The sequence below is a fragment of the Erinaceus europaeus genome, chromosome 5, assembly GCF_950295315.1.
Source record: "Erinaceus europaeus chromosome 5, mEriEur2.1, whole genome shotgun sequence".
NCBI classification, from domain to species: domain Eukaryota; kingdom Metazoa; phylum Chordata; class Mammalia; order Eulipotyphla; family Erinaceidae; genus Erinaceus; species Erinaceus europaeus.
In genome coordinates this window covers 120,544,857-120,566,994 of record NC_080166.1, presented here as the reverse complement: position 1 = coordinate 120,566,994, position 22,138 = coordinate 120,544,857, and the positions used below count along the sequence as shown (strand labels likewise).

At 44.3% G+C, this 22,138-nt stretch overlaps 1 long non-coding RNA gene across 1 annotated transcript in view; it reads left to right on the top strand.

Moving 5' to 3' along the window:
* The first annotated feature begins 1,986 nt into the window (after positions 1-1,986).
* Positions 1,987-22,138, top strand: part of LOC132538730 (uncharacterized) — a 30,685-nt gene continuing 10,533 nt past the window's right edge. The window contains exon 1 of the long non-coding RNA XR_009550084.1: positions 1,987-2,198. This is a non-coding gene — a long non-coding RNA (uncharacterized LOC132538730). The remainder of the gene's footprint in view (positions 2,199-22,138) is intronic.

Genomic DNA, 22,138 nt, shown 5'->3' with positions numbered 1-22,138 from the left:
GGAGCACTGCTCCACTGATTATGAAGGATTCCCCTTGAAGGCGGGCAACAGGGACTTGAACCTGGGTTCTTGTGCATAGTCACATGCATTCTATCAAGTAAGCCCTCACCTATCTCCTTGCACTTTGAGCCCTGTGTGCTTAACCTGTTGTGCTACTGCCTGGTCCCCTATCTGCTTTTTTATACTGGAAATTTCTGTGTGTTCTTTCCCTTATATCAATCTGACAAAGTTTTATCCATTGTATTGATTTTTATTTATTTTTTTTTATTTATTTACTTTCCCTTTTGTTGCCCTTGTTGTTTATTGTTGTTGTTGTTATCATTGTTGTTGGATAGGACAGAGAGAAATGGAGAGAGGAGGGGAAGACAGAGAGGGGCAGAGAAAGACAGACACCTGCAGACCTGCTTCACCACCTGTGAAGCAACTCCCCTGCAGGTGGGGAGCCGGGGGCTTGAACCGGGATCCTTATGCTGATCTTTGTGCTTTGCGCCACCTGCGCTTAACCCACTGAGCTATGCCCGACTCCCCATTGTATTGATTTTAACAACTCCCAAAAGACTCCTCCACAAAACCAATTTGTTGGTTTCGTTGATTTTTTTTTCTCTATTGTGTTTCTGTTGTATATCATGAGTTCCATTCTTATCTACATTACTCCCTTTTTCCCCCTCCGCTTACTTTAGATTTATTTTACTTAAATTTTCTTAAAGTGAAAGTTGAAACTTCTTTTCCACTGTAGATATCTTATGTTATTAATATATTCTGATAAAATCCATTGAACTTGAATTTACCAAAGAGCTCCTACTACAGTTTGAGCAATGTAAGCTTGGGGTGCCAGTTTTTTCTAGCCCACAGCCACTGCCCTGAGCTCACAGCTCTCTCCAGAGGAAAAGCAGACTGGCAGGACAGAAGAGAAGGCAAGTCAGATGCTTCCTTTCATTGCAAAGGTCCTGCCTACCCCAGACTGCATCTGGCTTCAGTCCTCCTAATTCTCAAGCCCAAGGTCATCTAAGATATGATGGAGACAGAGGAAGGTAAGACTGACCCCTCTAGGCTAGAGGAGGGTGGACCGGATGGAGTTTGCCCCAAGGTGAGGGGGCAGCCTTCGGTTATCTGAATGCTTCTGTATAGGCTACTTGCTGGCTGGTTCCTAGAAGACAGGAGGCTTCATGGGTCACGGAATCACTGCAGGGCCTCAGCACTGCCTGCACTCAGAGGAACAAGGCTGCTATCCTAGACATCAGATGGAAAAGCATCCTCAGTAGAGTGGATAAATGTTATCAACACTACTCTTGGGACTCCCATCCTGCCCCCTCTGAGCTAGGAGCAGCTGGACTTGATGAGAAGACTTAACTAAGGACTTGTACCCCCCCCACTCCTTTGATCTTTCCTGCCCACCAAATCGGGGGTTAGGGAGGAGGGAAATGACCATGGGTGAATATAGCTGGATTCCTCAGCTGGATCACTTTAAAACTTTAAACAAGCCATCAGATAGAGCATATACTGTGGCATGTGAGAGGCACTGGGCTCAAACCACTGCCGCTTGGGAGTACCATGCATGTAGGGAACTTCATGGATGATGAAATGATAGTGTCTCTCCCTTTGCTATCTGTCTCTCCCCACCCCAGGATGCCCCCAGCCCCAGAATACCTGTCCCTGCCTTTTTTTGTGAGTTATTAGCTTGGAATGTCTTGCTCCAACCCCTTATATTCAATTTCCGTTTGTCTTTTCTTTGCATGTGTGTTTCCTAAAGACATATAATGGATAGATCCTATCCTTTAATCCATTTAGCTACTTTGGATCTTTTGACAGGTAATTTTAGGCCATTCATATTTAGGGTGATGATTGATATATGTAGTTTACTTATGTCCATTCTGATTTTTGTTTTGAGTTTATTTTAAATTGTTGATTCTTTGCCTATTTGTTTCTGTCCTTTTGTGTGGATACGTTTCTGTGGTGAATTCCTTGCTAACTTTTTAAAAAATATTTATTTATTTATTTTCCCTTTTGTTGCCCTTGCTGTTTTTTTATTGTTGTTGTAGTTATTATTGTTGTTGTAGTTATTGTTGTTGTTGCTATTGATTTTATCATTATTCAATAGGACAGAGAGAAATGGAGAGGGGAGCAGAAGACAGAGGGGGAAGAGGAAGATAGACACCTGCAGACCTGCTTCACCACCTGTGAAGTGACCCCCACTGCAGGTAGGGAGCCAGGGACTCGAACCAGGATCCTTATGCAAGTCCTTGTGCTTTGTGCCACGTGTGCTTAACCCACTGTGCTACCACCTGACCCCCTCATTGCTGACTTTTCTCGTGCTTTCTGTAAATATTTGTTCCCTGTTTTGTCTTGTGGTTAGCATAAGTGTATCTAGAAAAGTTTTTTTTAAGTTGATCTTGATTAAAAAACATTTGATAGAGCTACTTTGTCTTTTAGTTCCCTCCCCTACTTGCTTGTTGTTCTTTGCTATTTTTATTGTGTTCTTATGTATAGTCTGTTGCTGTTCACCTTGCTTAAAACATGTATTCCATTGCTTTCTCCTCTTTTATAGGACTCCATTCAGTATTTCTTGCTAGGTGGGGTTGATTGTGGCAAATTCCTTTAGTTTTAGAATATTTGAGAAAACCTTTATTTCTTCCTCATATTTAGAGGATAATTTTGCAGGATACATAATTTGTGGCTGGAAGTCCCTCTCCTTTAGTACTTTGAATATGTTATTCCACTCTCTACCTCTAGGGTTTATGAAGAAAAGTCTGATGAAAGCCTGATAGCTCTGACTTTGTATGTAGCTTCTTTCCTTTCCCAAGCAGCCTGCAAAAGTTTTCCTTGTCATTGAGTTTTGATAGTTTTACAATACTGTGCCCCTTGGCATTGGTTGTTTTGAATTTATGAACCTGGGTGGTCAGTCTGCCTCTGGAATAAGTATGTTCCGAGGATTGCCTAGGTGAGGGAAATTCTTAGCTAAAATTTCTCTGAAAATTATCTCTGGTCCTTTGATCCTCAGATATTCCTATCACTCTTACATTTGACCTTTTGGTGGAGACTGCAATTTCACTGAGAGTTGCTTCATTCTTTCTGAACCTTTCATCTCCCTCATCTTTGAATGAAAGAGTGGACTTATTATATCTTCTAGATTGAAATTCTTCTGCATGCGTGAGTCTACTTCATAAGCCTTCTACCTGAGTTTGAACAGCACTCAAAGTGTCTTTCACTCCCTGCAGTTCTTTTTGAAGTGTTTCTTTCATGCTTCCTGTTTAATGAATTCTGCTTAACGTTCTTCTTTCAAGCTTTGTAGTTTCTTAGAAAATTCTGCTCTGAGTTCCTCCTTTGTGTGTAATATACTCTTTTTTTTAAGTCTTTATTTTATTTTATTTTATTTATTTATTCCCTTTTGTTGCCCTTGTTGTTTTACTGTTGTAGTTATTATTGTTGTTGTCGTCGTTGTTGGATAGGACAGAGAGAAATGGAGAGAGGAGGGGAAGATAGACAGGAGGAGAGAAAGATAGACACCTGCAGACCTGCTTCACCGCCTGTGAAGCGACTCCCCTGCAGATGGGGAGCCGGGGTTCGAACCGGGATCCTTACGCCGGTCCTTGTGCTTTGCACCACCTGCGCTTAACCTGCTGTGCTACAGCCCGACTCCCTGTCTGTAATATACTCTTTCAGTTCTTGCTTAGATTCTTGGAGAGTCCTCATAATGAGCTTTCTATAGTCTGTCTCTGATAGTCTCTCTGTATCTGGAATTTATTGGAGTTCCTCTGTTTTGTTTCTATCTGTCTGAAGTGGCATACTTTGTTGCTTGTTCCTATGTCTTTGCTTATGCATTTATTGTGCTGGTTATTGTTGGCCAGCAGTTGGTGCTATTGTTGTGATCTCTAGCCTTCTCTTTGTTTATATATTGAGCAGGGTAAGGCTGAGGGCTGGGCTTGAGGGCTTTTTATTTATTTATTTTTTAATCTACTGTTTTGTGTGTGTGTGTGTTTCATGTATATAGTTACTCTAGATAATTTTGGTCTGTAATCACAGCTCAGGGAGTTGCTGCTGGGCTTTAGCTGTGTTTATATAATCAGGACAAACTGCCCTTTAGCAGTTTGGCTATTGTTGCCACCAGCTGCCATAAATTAACTTTAAGTTTGGACAACAGATTGCACTTCATATGGTGGTGGATGATCCCTGCTTTTTTTTTTTTTTTTGTCGTGCCCTTGCCTGAAATTCAGAAGGCTATTACCCCAGAGTCAAGGATTATAATGTAGCAAGTTGTTTTCCTTGTCACAGGCTTGCAGTTGCTAATAGAAGGAAAAATGGGTGGAAAATTTCCATGGTTACCTACAAATCCACACCCCTTCTCATCTCAGCCACACATGCGAGCACCCACCTATGGAGGCAGATGTCTCAGTTGTAGTTGCTTATGAGGTTTGTCATCATAGATGTTTGTTGTTTTGGGGAGGGATCCTTTCTGTTTCCTACTACTACATGGCCATATCTCCGGGAAGTCCTGTTCTTTTAAACGATTTGTTTATCTTTATGAGGGTGGGGGAAGAGAGAGAGAGACCAGAGCACTAGTAAGTCAGCTCTGGCATATAATGGGGCTGGTAACTGAACCTAGGGCCCCTAGACCTTAGGCATGCAAGTCCTGTGCTTTGACATTGAACTATCTCCCCGACCCCCCAGATTGGAATGTTACAAGCATCATTTCATCAGCTAACAAATACTGGGTGGGAATCTGTTCATGCCACAGGGCAAAACAAGAAATGAAAGTGATTATCCCCCCAAGGTGGACAAGGAGGAAGTTCAGTGCTTTGCACAATGTCCCACTGCCAGCAGGTGGCAGAGCTGGGATCCAAAGCCAGGCTTGTAACCACTTACCAACTTCAGAAATCCATGACACAGTGCAGGAGTGGAAATATGCACTCATTATGGACCAGGGAGAGATTCTATAGTCCTGTCCCCAGAGCAGGCTGTTGGGTGAGTCTTAGCAGGCAGGGGATGTTCATGAGTCACATCAAAGCTCACTGAAAGCTACTTGTTGAGTAGTTTTTCAAAACACACCAGAGAGCGTTCACTCGTGATGTTAGCAACAGTCTATGTTTGCTGACGCCTGTTCTTCAAGTTTCTACTAATCTTCAAAACATCATTTTTATATATTTTTAAAAGTTTTTTTATATTTATTTATTTTCCCTTTTGTTGCACTTGTTTTTATTGTTGCTGTTGTTACTGATGTCGTTGTTGTTGGATAGGACAGAGAGAAATGGAGAGAGGAGGGGAAGACAGAGAGGGGGAGAGAAAGAGAGACACCTGCAGACCTGCTTCACCATTTATGAAGCGATTCCCTTGCAGGTGGGGAGCCGGGGGCTCGAACTGGGATACTTACGCTGGTCCCTGTGTTTTGCGCCACGAGCGCTTAACCCTCTGTGCTACCGCCCGACTCCCCATTTTTATATTTTTATGCCAAATAAAGGGACCAGAGCACCAATCTATGGCAATGCAGGAAATACAAGCTAGGCCACTGAGTATGCAAGTCTTACACTTTACCTCTGAGCTGTCTGTCCAGCCCTTTTCTTGGTGCCTCCTGGCTGAGGGTTTCAGGCTCTTGCAAGTCTAGGCTGGGGACACCTGTGCTGGTCCAGCACCAACCCAAACACCCAGCATCCCATGGCAGCTGGCATTGACTTTGCTGCACTCTTGGTGTCTGTTGAGCCCAGAGGGCAAGTGGGAAAAAGTGAGGCCCATCCTACGTAGCTATGAAAAACAATGGACCCACCTTCTCTGACCCATCTTGGATGGAGCTAGAGGGAATTATGTTAAGTGAGCTTAAGTTAGAAAGACAAAAACAAGTATGGGATGATCCCACTCATAAACAGAAATTGAGAAAGAAGAGCAGAAAGGTAAACTCAAAAAGCAGGATTTAACTGAATTTAGGGTATGCCGGGATAGCCTGAGGGTACTTCTTCCCGAGCCGGTGCTCTCTGGGTTGGAGAGAACTCAACTGGAGCTGATCTAGGCTGCTGTGTGGGAGAGGGATCAGGAACGCGTGCTGCACCAACTTCCGCAGGAGATACACTCTGGAACTCTCGGAGCCGGAAAGCAATTTCCAAGTGTCTTTAATCAGAAGAGCAGCTGTTTTTATACTCTCCAAGTAGGGTGGAAACAGGATGTGATATAGAGAGGGTGGAGAGAAAAGTGACTGGTGAAAATCAGAGTGTGACAAGGAGGGGGCGGAACAGGCGAGAATCCTATAACTGAACCACCAATGCCCTGGAGTGCTTTATGTAAAAGTGATTTATGTAAATAGACCAAACCTTTGGATCAGTAAATCCCTATATAGCCATATGGATAAGAAGAAGCCAGGGGGAGATGGCAACTACCCAACATCTCCCCCTTTCTTTTTAACTTTTTGCCATAGTATCAGGAGTGTGGGGCACTTTGTGAGGCAGGGAGACTGATAAGAGGCACACCTTTTTTGGGGTTCTACTGTCCCTCCTTGCTCAACCTCTCCGTGGAGAGAGAGACTAACAGGATTGACACACCCCTCAGGCTCAAGCCCTTCCAAGCTCAACCATATCCTCACAATTCCCCAACATCTTCCTCTTACTTAATGGCCATATATAACTGGGTCAATGTCTGTAAAAGGCTTCATCTCTGTCAGGGGAATAGCAGTGTAGGGGTGAACGGAAACCTGTTGGGAAGAAAGCAGAATGATAGTGTGTAAGTGTCTTCAAAAATAACTAGCACAAGACAAGGAGGGATAAGTAAGAGTAGCAAGAGACAGAGTGAGCCTGATGGGTGGAGGAGTGGGGGCCTGATAAGCCGAGGGGCTAGAGGGGTGATCTGGCATTGCAAAATCCCGAGTCAGCCTGCTACAGTCATTCTTCAAGAAGTCCAGGAGTATAAAAGGAGTGTCCAGCAAGTTCTATAGAAGCATCAGTCCAATGTCAACGGCCAGGAAATAAATGCCACGCGTCTATCTTGATGGAGGAGGACGGCCACCGGAACTTTTCTTCTCTGTAGAGAGTGACCTGGAACCGCCAAAACATGATGGGCGAAACAGAAGCAGGAAGAGCAGACACCGATGATTGAGAGAAAGTCTTGTCCTTCGGAGTCTGTGAATCAGGTTCTCTAGATCGTGTCAGGTCACATCATGGGTTTCGGGGGATGGCTGTAATTGTGGGTGATGTCAGAGGTCAGGGGTCCAAGATGGATTTCTGGGGATTCTATATGAGCAGATGCTTCTTTATGCGAAGGCTTGTCATAGCTGTAGTCAATTACTTATGAAAAAACTTTGTAACAAATTAGAAGTTTACTACAATTGATAACTCAATGATTATAACTGGTTTAGGTATCTTTATAATTTTGTGTAAAGGTCATCTTACGTGACCTCATGTAGCAGTCTTTATATAGCAAAGTTTTCATACCGAGTTTAAGTTACATATATTGATTCTTGACTATTTTTACTAGACTATTTGACTATTGTTACTAGAGTTAACACATTTTAGTGACAATTTTTTTTTTTTTGGTACATTTACAATATCAGATTGATGCCAAATTTGTTGTGGATTAATTTCCACAAGATAGCTTACAGGACATTTTTGGGGGCCCTCCAAAAATGTCCTGTATAGAGAATCTGTATTTTAACTTAGGAGATGAAGAATTGTCACATTGAATATTTAGAGTTTTACCTTAAACACTCAGTTACTTAAATGAATTGATTTTACCTCTTCTCGTAAAAATGTAACTTCGAAGTTACAATTTAACTGTTAAGTTAATGTTTACCAAACTTGAAACACGCATATTAAACATATAGTTTATAACACACAGGAGGAGAAAAACTTGTAAATAAGATATATCATTTCAAATGTGAATTTAGAACTACTGTCATAGTTGAACCATCTTTACTCACACAGTTTAAGACTAAACATTTCATATTGGTATCAAGACTTAAAAAAGAAATCAAAAGGGGGAATGAATAATTTATGGACTGTTTCTGGACGTCTCCAGAAACCATGGCTGCGTCCAGCCGTTTGATATAAAGTCAGTTAACTTTCAGAGTACTCTGAGCACAATGGGTCATACAAAAATTTTGGTCACTCAATTTTTTTTTTTTTTTCACTCACTCACTCACTCACTCACAAAACACAACTGGCCAGTCATAGCATAAGACATTCATTCGGGGGGGGGAAGTTCTGTGAATCAGATTTTTTTTTTTTTTCGATTCTGCCATGCTGTATTATGGATCCTGGGGTGCATCCTGTAGCCAGTCCTCTTGCAGCCAGTCTTCTTGCAGTGTTTCTTGTTCTTCAGGGATATCAGCGCCATCATGTTGGTATTGCCGGACATGGCGGGCAGGAACCCAAACAGGCTTGGAGTAATTTTGTGGAAAAATACATGCGAAACCCCTCCCCATAGTCAACAGGGGGTCAGGTCCTTTCCAAATTTTATCAAGTGGGTCTTTCCATTTGACTTTAATAGCTGGGAGGGTGGGTGGTGTTTGCCAATGAAGAATTATAGGAGGTTGGTTGGAGTTTTTGTAAATATTAAAGAGATTTAATGTAGTTAAGGCTTTTGCCAGCTGGATATTAGGGGGGTACATTTCCCCTTTTTCTTTATTTAATTGAGCCTTAAGAGTTTGATGGGCCCTCTCAACAATGCCTTGTCCCTGTGGATTATACGGAATGCCTGTAGTATGAGTAATGTTCCAGAGGGAACAAAAATCTTTAAATTGTTTGCTGGTAAAAGCAGGTCCATTATCCGTTTTAAGTTGAAGAGGTAAGCCCATTACAACAAAACAGGAAAGCATATGGCTTATAAGCTTTTTTGAGTTTTCTCCAGTCTGAGCTGTAGCCCACATAAACTTAGAGAAGGTATCAATTGAGACGAACACATATTTTTGTTTGCCAAAGTTAGGTATGTGGGTAACATCAATTTGCCAAAGAGCGTTGGCTTTTAAACCTCGAGGATTAACCCCTAGAGTCTGAATAGCAGGTGTTTTGATTAGACCTGCACAGGAGGAACATGTAGCAAGAATACGTTTTAACTGTGGCAGAGGAATATCAGGAAATCGAGCTCGAAGACCTTTAAGATTAACATGGGTTAGGGAATGAAAGTCAGCAGGATTAGAGACAGAGGCTAGGAGAATTCCTGTGGAGGCAAGGCGGTCAGCTGCAGCATTCCCTTCGGACAGGGGACCAGGAAGAGGGCTGTGGGAGCGTAGGTGCTGAACATACAGTGGATGGGTTCGAGAACAGAGCATAGAGGCAATTTGAATTAAAAGAGGAGAAAGTGGGTTGTCATCAATTCTTACATAAGATCGCGCAAGCCATGGAAGTAAGTTAACAGTATACACACTGTCAGAAAAAAGGTTGAAGGATTCTGGTACAGCTTTTAATGCAAGGAAAACAGCATAAAGTTCTTTGTACTGAGGGGAATTATCAGGAAGTTCAGTAAAGAGAGGTTTGGGGTATTGCTGGTCTGGATAATATATAAGGGCAGCAGCTCCCTTTTTTCCACCATCAGTGAACACTGTAGGAGCAGAGGGGATGGGATCTCGAGAGAAAAGTTTAGGTACTAGTAGAGGCAACAGAGGTAAAGAAGCTATCAAATTATTAGAGGGAAAATGATTATCTAATTGTCCTGGAAAACCCATTAAACTTATGGCAAAACGAGAATGGTGGCGTATGAGCCATTCTGTATCAGTGAGAGAAAAGGGAAGAATGATTGAATCTGGTTCCCTTCCTAAGACCTGAACCGATCTGTTTCTTCCTTGGCGAACCATAAATGCTAAGGCATCAATCTCGGTAAGGAGTCTTGGAGCTCCGCCTACTGGCGTATGAAGCCATTCGAGAACGCCATGTTTCTGCCACAATGCCCCCACTACCGTGGGGGTGGAGTTAAAGATTAGAAGATTTACTGGAGAGGAGGGGGAGAATCGAACGAGGTGCATGTCCTGGAGAGCCTGGTTAACTTTTTCCAGAGCCAAGGATGCTTCGGGGGTTAACATACGCTTTGAGGAGGGCTGTTTGTTTCCTTTTAACAGATCGAACAGTGGTTGCAGGCAGCTCGTAGGCAGATAAAGATACTGCCTAAGCCAATTCAAATTTCCAAGAAAACTTTGTAAAGAAGCAAGAGTGAGATTAGAAGGAAAAGTAACGCAAGGTTTTAAAGGACGAATCTGCGTTAGGGAAATCTCTGAGCCTAAGAAAGATATTGGAGGGATTAGCTGTATCTTCTCAGGAGCTACATTAAGTCCACTTCTCTTTAAGGCAGGGATTAGAAAATCACGTAGGGCGGAGAGATCTGTATCTAATTCTCCCCATATTAACACGTCATCCAATAATGAAAAACCTTAAGGCCCTTATGAATATATGGAAAAAGGGCAGATTTAACAACCTCTTGACAAATAGTAGGACTATTAGCCATGCCCTGGGGCAGTACCGCCCATTCAAATCTATCGGCAGGGCTGGCATTATTAATAGAAGGAACAGAGAAAGCAAAACGTTTACAATCTTGTGGGTGTAAGGGAATAGAGAAAAAACAATCCTGTATATCAATAGCTATGATTGGAATTCCTGTGGGAATTGCGGAAGCAACAGGCAAACCCCTTTGGGGGGAGCCCCAAACCTGCATGGTTTTATTAACTGCACGAAGATCTTGGAGGAGGCGCCATTTTCCTGAGCGCTTTTTAATTACAAAGACTGGAGTATTCCATGGGCTCCGAGAATGACGAATGTGTCCCAACGATAACTGCTCTTGGACGAGTTTTTTTAAAATTTCTAGCTTCTCCCTAGGCAAAGGCCACTGTTCCACCCAGACAGGCTCATTAGAAAGCCAATCTAAGCGGGGAGTTCTGTTACGAACAGTGGCAGTTAGTATTGGGGGTGCTGGTTGGGTCTAGCAGTCTCACAGGAGTGAGTGTGGTGTCCTGCAGAGGTGTCTGAGGATATCACTACATCTAAAGATTCCAGCAAGTCTCTTCCCAATAAATTGGTGCTTATATCAGCTATTAAAGGCTGAAAGCGTCCGGTAGTCCCTTCTGGATCTTCCCACACAAGGGAATCTCGTGTGCGGAATGCCTGAGTCAATCCTCCAACACCATGTAAGCGTGGTCCTGGGAGGAGTTCCCAACTCTGGGGAACCTCTGCTTGTCTTAATATTGTCTTATCTGCTCCCGTGTCAATCAAACACTTAAAAGGAATATTACCAATCTTTACTGTCATAGTTGGGTGACCCCTTTCTAAAACAGGGGTGGTCCATAAAATCTCAGGCTCTGAATTCGAGCTGTTCTCTTGCTCCAGCCGGTTATTTCTATGCTGGAAGTTCCCACATACCACGGGTTCCTCCTTCTGCTCACCCTCTGTTATTGTTACTTGGCGTGGTGGGTATAGCGACGGATTGGGTCCCAAGCTGGGCTTCTGTTTGTGGAAGAAGGGCACAGCACCAAGCGGGCGACCTGCTTCCTTCCCTCTTGGGGGCGGGGCTAAGGGAAGCCCCATACCTAGTTTAAATCCCTGTTTACATTTGGCAGAGGCGTGCCGTTCCTATGGAACCTTGACCAACAATCTCTCCTCCAGTGAAATCCTTTCTGGCATCTGGGACAAGGCATTCGTGGTCTCTGATTCCCTGTCTGGAGGCGGGGTTGCCCTGATTGGAGGTGGGGTCGCCCTGACTGGAGGCGGGGTCGCCCTGACTGGAGGCGGGGTCGCGGTCTATTTTCTGGACATTGGTTACGCCAATGCCCTTGGCGACCGCACTGAAAGCAAGCTCCTTTTTGCTTATGTAAGGTAGCTGCATAGGCCTGTAACATAGGTCCTTGAAAAGAGCTTGATCTGAGATCCTGTGTAGCTAGAATCCAAGTATCTGGGTGTTCGTTTTTAAGAGTGATACAGGCCTGTCGAAAATGCGGAAGCATTCCATCCCAGACTATGGATCGCAGAAGGAGAAAACGAGCGTCAGGATTATAAATCTTCCTTTCCAAACTCGACTGGACCCTGGCAATGAATTTAGCGAGGGATTCATCAGGTTCTTGTTGCAGGGAGAGAATGGGGGCTGAGGCTGCTCCCATGGGTGGTGTTAATCGCTCCCATGCTTTTAATGCACACAGGCGTACTTGATCAAAATACCCCGCTGGAAACTTGGCTTCCGCCTGTTGAATCCCTGTTTCTAATTGGCCTGTTCCAAACAATGCATCAAAATTACCCTCTGGCTGATTTTGAATATTTTTCCGCGATTGTTGTAAACATTCATCGCGAAAGAATGCCTCCCATTGCAGGAAGAGGGGGCCTGGGAGTGTAGCACGAGTCACATCTCTCCAATCTTGAGGGGTATTAAGGTTCTGAAGCAGGCCTTGTAAAATGGACCTGGTCCATGGGGCATGAACACCGTCATCTTTGATAGCCTGGCGTAGTTCCTTCAGGTCTGTGGCGGAATATGGATACCAGGCCTGAGGTTTTTGTCTATTGGGGGCAACATTGACCGGAAATGTGTGGACTTCCTCTGATAAGTGTGTAGCGGTAGGAGGAGTCACTGAAGTGGAAGCTTCTGGACAAGTGGCCGAAGAAGTGGTTTTGGAGGCTACAGGAGAATTCGGACATGTGTCTATCAAAACAGGGTGGGGTGAAGAAGCAGCCGTGGAGGCAGCAGGAGGTTCCGGACACGTTTCTGCCAAAATGGGGGTGGCCGAAGAAGTGGCTGTGGAGTCCAAAGGAGAATTCGGACACGTGTCTGCCAAAATAGGGGCCTCAGGGCAAGATGCCAAAATAGGGGCCTCAGGGCAAGATGCAGAGGAATTAGGGTGGGTCAAGATCACAACAGGCCTTTGCTTCTTCTTGTTTTTAAGGTGCTGGTTAAGTTCTATGATTACTTCCTTTATCTCTTGGACCTCAGCCTCTAGTTTCTTAAGCCTTTTGAGAGGTTGCCCTATATATCCCTTAAAAGCTGCTATGATGATCAACAGGATATAAGGTGAAGCCCCGAGAAAAATGTCCCAGATATATAAAAATTGTATACTGGAAAAAGAATGCAGGATTTGGAAAAGATTTTCCATGGTGGAAAGATCTCCGGAAAACAATAAAAAAGAAAAAAAAAATCACAGTGCCTTAACACAATATTGCAGATACCCAAAAGGTGTGTACTTATCTAAGATGTCTTCTTGTAAATCTGCTGCTTACGGGTCCCTGTTCGGGCGCCAGATGCCGGGATAGCCTGAGGGTACTTCTTCCCGAGCCGGTGCTCTCTGGGTTGGAGAGAACTCAACTGGAGCTGATCTAGGCTGCTGTGTGGGAGAGGGATCAGGAACGCGTGCTGCACCAACTTCCGCAGGAGATACACTCTGGAACTCTCGGAGCCGGAAAGCAATTTCCAAGTGTCTTTAATCAGAAGAGCAGCTGTTTTCATACTCTCCAAGTAGGGTGGAAACAGGATGTGATATAGAGAGGGTGGAGAGAAAAGTGACTGGTGAAAATCAGAGTGTGACAAGGAGGGGGCGGAACAGGCGAGAATCCTATAACTGAACCACCAATGCCCTGGAGTGCTTTATGTAAAAGTGATTTATGTAAATAGACCAAACCTTTGGATCAGTAAATCCCTATATAGCCATATGGATAAGAAGAAGCCAGGGGGAGATGGCAACTACCCAACAAGGGTAGGGCACCAAAGTAAAAATCCCTGGGTTGAGGGCGAGGGCAGAAGTTCGGCTTCACTGGGGTAGGGAGTGGGGAGGCTGGGATGGGACACAGTCTTTTGGTGGTAGAAATGGTGTTTATGTACACTCCTATTAATTTGTAGTCATATAAATCACTATTTAATTAATATGAGAAGGGAAAATTGAATGTATCAAACTTTTTTATTGTTGTTGTAGTTATTATTGTTGTTGTTGTTAGATAGGACAGAGAGAAATGGAGCGAGGAGGGGAAGACAGAGAGGGGGAGAGAAAGACACCTGCAGACCTGCTTCACTGCCTGTGAAGCGATGCCTGTGCAGGTGGGGAGCCAGGGGCTCACCTGAATCCTTACTCCAGTGCCAGGATAGCCTGAGGGTACTTCTTCCCGAGCTAGTGCTCTCTGGGTTGGAGAGAACTCAACTGGAGCTGATCTAGGCTGCTGTGTGGGAGAGGGATCAGGAACTCGTGCTGCACCAACTTCCGCAGGAGATACACTCTGGAACTCTCGGAGCCGGAAAGCAATTTCCAAGTGTCTTTAATCAGAAGAGCAGCTGTTTTCATACTCTCCAAGTAGGGTGGAAACAGGATGTGATATAGAGAGGGTGGAGAGAAAAGTGACTGGTGAAAATCAGAGTGTGACAAGGAGGGGGCGGAACAGGCGAGAATCCTATAACTGAACCACCAATGCCCTGGAGTGCTTTATGTAAAAGTGATTTATGTAAATAGACCAAACCTTTGGATCAGTAAATCCCTATATAGCCATATGGATAAGAAGAAGCCAGGGGGAGATGGCAACTACCCAACAAGGGTAGGGCACCAAAGTAAAAATCCCTGGGTTGAGGGCGAGGGCAGAAGTTCGGCTTCACTGGGGTAGGGAGTGGGGAGGCTGGGATGGGACACAGTCTTTTGGTGGTAGAAATGGTGTTTATGTACACTCCTATTAATTTGTAGTCATATAAATCACTATTTAATTAATATGAGAAGGGAAAATTGAATGTATCAAACTTTTTTATTGTTGTTGTAGTTATTATTGTTGTTGTTGTTAGATAGGACAGAGAGAAATGGAGCGAGGAGGGGAAGACAGAGAGGGGGAGAGAAAGACACCTGCAGACCTGCTTCACTGCCTGTGAAGCGATGCCTGTGCAGGTGGGGAGCCAGGGGCTCACCTGAATCCTTACTCCAGTGCCAGGATAGCCTGAGGGTACTTCTTCCCGAGCTAGTGCTCTCTGGGTTGGAGAGAACTCAACTGGAGCTGATCTAGGCTGCTGTGTGGGAGAGGGATCAGGAACTCGTGCTGCACCAACTTCCGCAGGAGATACACTCTGGAACTCTCGGAGCCGGAAAGCAATTTCCAAGTGTCTTTAATCAGAAGAGCAGCTGTTTTTATACTCTCCAAGTAGGGTGGAAACAGGATGTGATATAGAGAGGGTGGAGAGAAAAGTGACTGGTGAAAATCAGAGTGTGACAAAGAAGGGATCAGTGTGTGACAAGGAGGGGGTGGAACAGGAGAGAATCCTATCATAGAACCACCAATGCCCTGGAGTGCTTTATGTAAAAGTGATTTATGTAAATAGACCAAAGCTTTGGATCAGTAAAATCCCTACCTATATAGGCATATGGTTAAGCAGAAGCCAGGGGGAGGTGGCAACTACCCAACACTCCAGTCCTTGCGCTTCGCGGGCCACATGCAATTAACCGGCTGCACTACCACTGGACTCCCTGTCTCAAACTTTTTAATACTCAGACAATAGGCTGAGTCTTTGATGTGTTGACTCTTTTAAAAGCTTAGACCAGGGAGTTGGGCCGTGGCGCAGCGGGTTAAGTGCACATGCCGCAAAGCGCAAGGACCAGCATAAGGATATGGGTTGGAGCCCTGGATCTCCACCTGCAGGGGAGTGGCTTTACAAGAGGTGAAGAAGGTCTGCAGGTATCTGTCTTTCTCTCCCCCTCTCTGTCTTCCCCTCCTCTCTCATTTCTCTCTGTCCTATCCACCAACAATGACATCAATAACAACAATAATAATAACCACAACTCTTTTTCTTCTAGCGTTTGCCGATAACCACAACAATGTTAAACAACAAGGGTAACAAAAGGGAAAATAAATAAATAAAAAGCTTAGGCCAGGGAGAACAGAAGCAGCCGGTGGCACAGCTATATACAAATAATGTCAAAGAACATAAATTATGGTGATATTGTTTGTGATACAGCAAATCCTAACAAAGAGATTTTTCAAAGTTAACCCAATTGCCAAATAATATTATTTATAGCAATAACTATCTATTGCTTTTTAAACCCTAAGATAGCAGGAATCTCCCACTTCCTCTATAGAGCCTATATTTATTTTCCCCAGTCCTGGAACCTCTAGGGTGGGGCTCACTTTCCTGCATGCTTCTCTCAATTTATACCAAATAATATTGCATCTGCTGATCCCAACCTAATCAATGCAATGAGTACCACCATGCTTCACTTTGAAATGTGTCCAGAGATGTCAGGTGTGGGATGTCAACCCTTCAGCCTCATTACTCGGGTGAGATCTTTCCTTTCATAGGATTCTCTAATGCCATTCCAGGTGGTTGACTTTCTAACAAAGTCCCAAAACCTAGATATAGACCAGGACCCATGAGACAGAGCATATGTTCACATGCATCCATAAATTAGGGCAAAATATATACTTGAAAGCAAAACTACAAAATAGTCTCCAGTGATTCACTGTAAAGTTCATAATGAAATAGTGTCTACTTAGACTCAGATACCCTCCTCACCTACTTTCTAGTACACTTTCCTCGCTCACTCCAAAACTAACCTTATCAAAGCAAGGACTGCAAAAGCTGAATAAGGGCAAGAGACTGGCAGCTATCTGCAAAATGGAGACACCCCCACCACCAACTCTTCATCTGCACTATTCCAGCTTTTAGGTTTATGATTAGTCAACAAGTTGTTTGGCTTTATATGTTAACTCTCTTTTCAGCCACCAGGTTCCAGATACTACCATGATGCCAACCAGACTTCCCTGGACAGACAACCCCACCAATGTGTCCTGGAGCCCCACTTCCCCACAGCCCCACTAGGGAAAGAGAGAGGCAGACTGGGAGGATGGATTGACCTGTCAATGCCCATGTTCAGCGGGGAAGTAATTTCAGAAGCCAGACCTCCCACCTTCTGCAACCCATAATGACCCTGGGTCCATACTATCAGAGAGATAAAGAATAGGAAAGCCTATCAGGGGAGTGGAGGGGATAATGAGTTCTGATGGTGGGAGTTGTGTGGAGTTGTACTCCTCTTATCCTATGGTTTTGCCAATGTTTCCTTTTTATAAATAAAAAAGAAAAAAAAAGTAGAAAAAGAAGAAGAAGTGAGGCCCCTCATCTGTATCTCTCCCCTCACTGCCTGCCTAGGCCTGCTCTGGCTTCCAAACCAAGTTTCCACCTTACGTTCCTGGCTGAGCCTAATGGCTTTGTTGGCACTGGAGGCCTGGCCCATCTGTTTGCTTGACTACCACCAGTTGAGTCTTGCCTGAGTGTTCACCGCTACAGGTAGGGATCTTGCTGCAAATTCAATTGACACCCTAAGGCTGCACACTCCACTTATGCAGCCCAGCCTCTTCCTACCTCTCTTTCCAAAGTAAAGAATAAGACAACCCTGAAAGGGGCACCTAGAGACTTGGATACTCACTGGATCCCAAGACTGCAGGACTCACCCCAACCTTAGCTACAAAAAGAAAATGCCAATAAGAAAATAGATGGGTTTAGAATGAAAGGTGAGGGGGCCAGGTGGTGGTGCACCTGGCTGAGCGCACATATTACAATGCACGAGGACCCGGGCTTGAGCCCCCGGTCCCCACCTGCAGGGGGAAGGTTTTGCGAGTGATGAAGCAGGGCTGCAGGTGTCTCTCTCTCTCCCTCTCTATCACCCCCTTCCCTCCTGATTTCTGGCTGCTTTTATCCAGTAAATAAAGATAAAAATAAAATAAAATAAAAGCATGAAAGGTGAGAAGTCCCCAGCCAGTGTTGACAGAGTCCATCCATCTCTGGTCCTAGGTGTCCCCAATTTCTACACTCCCATGCCCCCAAGTTCTTGGCCACTTGGGATTGCCTGGGTGTCCCAAAAGGCTTGAGACAGACACATGGACCTGTATGTCCTGAGAACCCAGAGGTGGGAGCTCTTTTGTATATTTGGGGTGGAGGAGTCTGCCAGGGGACAATCTTCCTGTGACAGAATCCCAGGAATCTCAGACCTCTGCCTCTGGGGTCCCACAGCCCCTCACAGCACAGTAATAGTGATTATCTGTCACTAATAGTGTCTGTACCTCAGCTCAGATATTCTGTTGACTGCAACTTCTCAAACCATTTGTTTGGTACCTCTCTCAAGTGGAAAGGTGAGTCTTTTCAGCTTCACTTTGTAGTTGAGACCACTTGGACTTAGAGGAGGCAAATAATTCGCTCAAGGTTGCACTGCCAAGGCACTGGCACCTGCCGCTGTTTCAGACAGGAAGGACTGCAAGTGCCAGAACTTCTTCTCATGGCAGCTGCTGACCACAGAGGATGGGCTCACAGATGTTGCCCATTAGGCCTAGGCCAGTCCTGCTGACAACGTGGTGACCCACACCACCCAAGAACTAGAAACCAGGTATCCATGGGGTGTGTGGCAAGTGGCCACTGCTGCTGAAGGCTCCCTGCTGTAGTCCCTATGGAGGCTAGAGGCCTGGTGTTCCCCTCTGCTGTAGTCCCAGCACTCCTGTGTTTAACAGCTGGTTTCTCAGCTTCCTCTGGACAGAATTCTGCATTCAGGAGGGACTTCCTCAGGCTCTCATTTACCCTGAGTGTCTGAGGCACCTGTGTGACACCAAGACCTGCTTATAACAATGTTTCCAATAAGCACGGTGATGGTGGCTGATTCCACTGCCCTGAAGAGAGAGCAAAGACAGTCCACATGCAGCCGCTAGCTAGGCCAAATTCTGAGCAGACTCACCAAGAAACACACAAGGGGCCAACTCACCAATTCTGATTGTTTTCTTTCCCTCCGGCTGCCTGCAGCCTCTCCAAGTCTTTTGAAATCTGCCATTCCCAGGCACCCCAACTCTGCTAGGATGAGATAGCGCCATCCTCTGGATATCCCTGCAGGAACAGAGGCACCCTGGGAGATGTTCCCAAGCAATTTGCAATCAATGGTGGGTTGCCACAAGCTACTGTAATTATGCTCATCTGCAAAAGAGAAGACAGGAAGAAAGAACAGAGGTGGGTGCGGGGAAGGCAGACAGGGTGGCATACTAAGGAGGGAAGAAGGCAGACAGTGACGAGCACTCCTGCTCCCATCAGCTCCTGGGCATCTTGATCCCTCTTCATCACAGTGTCCTCACTGAAGGAGAAGGGGACTAGTGTCATCAAACACAGCCAGCCGAGGTGGACACTTGGTGGACCAGTTGAAATGAAGGGAGAAGAGTGCACAGTACTTTCCTGGCCTGGCCCTATGTTTCTCCAAACAACTATGTCTTCCTCCTCACTCATCTCACTTGCCATATTCTCCTTCCAGACCCATCCATGCTGGAGTAGAAGGCAAGACCTCCCTCGTGTTCCCTGCAACAGAGTGGTATTCAGTAGTGTGTCTACACCTTAGTGTCCTAAGTCACTCTTCTCATTAACCCTTAGGTTGTTTCCAAATCATGACTGTTGCCTGTAGCTCTCTGATTAATGTGGGTGTGCATAGGTCTTTTCAGAAGCTTTAACCCTGACACAGCAATAGTCTTAAAAAAAAAAAAAAAAAACATCATTTTCTCACTAAAAAATAAAGGTTAGTCCTATCTAGTAAGAAGGAGATATCTTACAGAGAAAGTACCTGGACCACATGGAAGTGGCTAGGAAACCCAGCTCTTCATGTTCTGAGATGCTAGACTCTTCCTTGTACCCCAGGGAGAAGTAGAGGTGCATGAGGACCCTTCTAGGGTTTTCTAGGGCCTTCCATCTGCAGTCCCAGTAACTCCAACCCTGAACCACTCACCGGCACTGCCCACTCCCCTTATTTGGAAGGCTGACAGAGAGCTATAGCCTCCCATGGTCAGGACTAACCTCAGAGCAGTTAGTGAGGGCTTCTGGCTAGTGTCAGCATTTCCTCTTCTCCAAAATGGTAGCATTGGCCTGAAAATGCTGAGATCAGAGATCACTGGGCCTGGGTTATGGGGATAAGGGAAGGGATGAAGGGCCTGTTGCACTGGTTAGTCATCTGCAGAAAAAACCCAAAACTTGGGTAGAACACCCTCCTCACAGAAGGGAAATCTGATTTCTAGTCTCAATACAAAGTGCTCTTCCTTTAAAAAACTTTTTTTTAATTGCCATCAGGTTTGTTTCTGTGGGTTGGTGACAGCACTATAATCTACTATTCCCAGCAACCATTCCCCTCCCCTTTTTTTTTCCTCCTTTCTATTTTAATTGGTGGGATGGAGAGAAATTGAGAGGGGAAGGAAAGGTATAGGAGGAAAGAGAAAGACAACTGCTGACCTGTCTTATAGCTCATGAAACATCCCCCCTGCAGGTGGGAAGTGGAGGCTCAAACCCTCCTTGAGCATAGTAATGTTTGTGCTCCAGCAGGTGTGCCACCACCTGGCCCCTAAATGCCCTTCATTAGAGCTGAGAACACGCCCTCTCATCCGTTCTCAGGTGCTATTGGGGGAATTCTCCTCTGCCTGCTCTACTGTCATTCCCCCATGGAAATGGACGATTTCCTAAATACCTACTAACTCCTAAAATTAAGTAAAGAGGAACTAGATAACATGAACAGGCCCATCACAGATAATGAAATTGAAAGTTATCAAAAACTTTCCCAAGAATAAAAGTCCTGGACCAGATGGTTTTACAAATGAATTCTACAAAACCTTCAAAGAACAAATACCTCTACTTTTAAAAGTCTTCCAAAAGATTGAAGACACTGGAATACTCCCTTCCAGTTTCTATGAAGCCAACATCACTTTGATACCAAAAGCAGACAGGAACACAACCAAAAAATAAAACTACAGACCAATATCTCTGATAAACATAGATGCTAAAATACTGAACAAAATTCTAGCCAACTGGATACAGCAGTATATTAAAAAGATTGTTCATCATGACCAAGGGATGCAAGGTTGATTTAATATACGTAAATCAATCAACGTGATCCACAACATCAATAAAAGCAAGACCAAAAACCACATGGTCATATCAATACATGCAGAGAAAGCCTTTGACAAAATACAACATCCCTTTATGATAAAAACACTACAAAAAATGGAAATAGATGGAACATTCCTGAAGATAGTGGAGTCTACGAATAGCAAGCCTACAGCCAACATCATACTCAGTGGTGAAAAACTGGAAACATTTCCCTTCAGATCAGGTACTAGACAGTGCTACCCACTATCACCATTACCTATTCAACACAGTGTTGGAAGTTCTTGCCATAGCAATAAGGCAGGAGCAAGGAATTAAAGGCATACAGATTGGAAGAGAAGAAGTCAAACTCTCCCTATTTGCAGATGACATGATACTGTACCTAGAAAAACCTAAGGAATCCAGCAAGAAGCTTTTGGAAACCATCAGGCAATACAGTAAGGTGTCAGGCTACAAAATTAACATTCAAAAGTCAGTGACACTCCTCTTTGCAAACACTAAGTGAGAAGAAGTTGAAATCCAGAAATCAATTCCTTTTACTATAGTATCAAAAACAATCAAATATCTAGGAATAAACCTAACCAAAGAAATGAAAGACTTGTATACTAAAAATTATGAGTCACTACTCAAGGAAATTGAAAAAGACACAAAGAAGTGGAAAGATATTCCATGTTCATGGGTTGGAAGAATTAACATCACCAAAATGAATATACTACCCAGAGCCATCTACAAATTTAATGCTATCCTCATCAAGATCCCAACCACATTTTTTAGGAGAATAGAACAAATGCTACAAATGTTTATCTGGAACCTGAAAAGACCTAGAATTGCCAAAACAACCTTGAGAAGAAAGAACACAACTGGAGGCATCACACTCCCAGATCTCAAATTGTACTATAAGGCCATTGTCATCAAAACTGCTTGGTACTGGACCAGGAATAGACACACTGACCAGTGGGATAGAATTGGGAGCCCAGAAGTAAGCTCCCACACCTATGGACATCTAATCTTTGGCAAAGGTGCCCAGACTATTAAATGGGGAAAGCAGAGTCTCTTCAACAAATGGTGTTGGAAAAAAATGGGTTGAAGCATGAAGAAGAATGAAACTGAACCACTATATTTCACCAAACACAAAAGTAAATTCTAAGTGGATGAAGGACTTGGACGTTAGACCAGAAACTATCAAATACTTAGAGGAAAATATTGGCAGAACTCTTTTCTGCATAAATTTTAAAGGCATCTTCAGTGAAACAAATCCAATTACAAAGAAGACTAAGGCAAGCATAAACCTATGGGACTACATCAAATTAAAAAGCTTCTTCACAGCAAAAGAAACCACTACCCAAACCAAGAG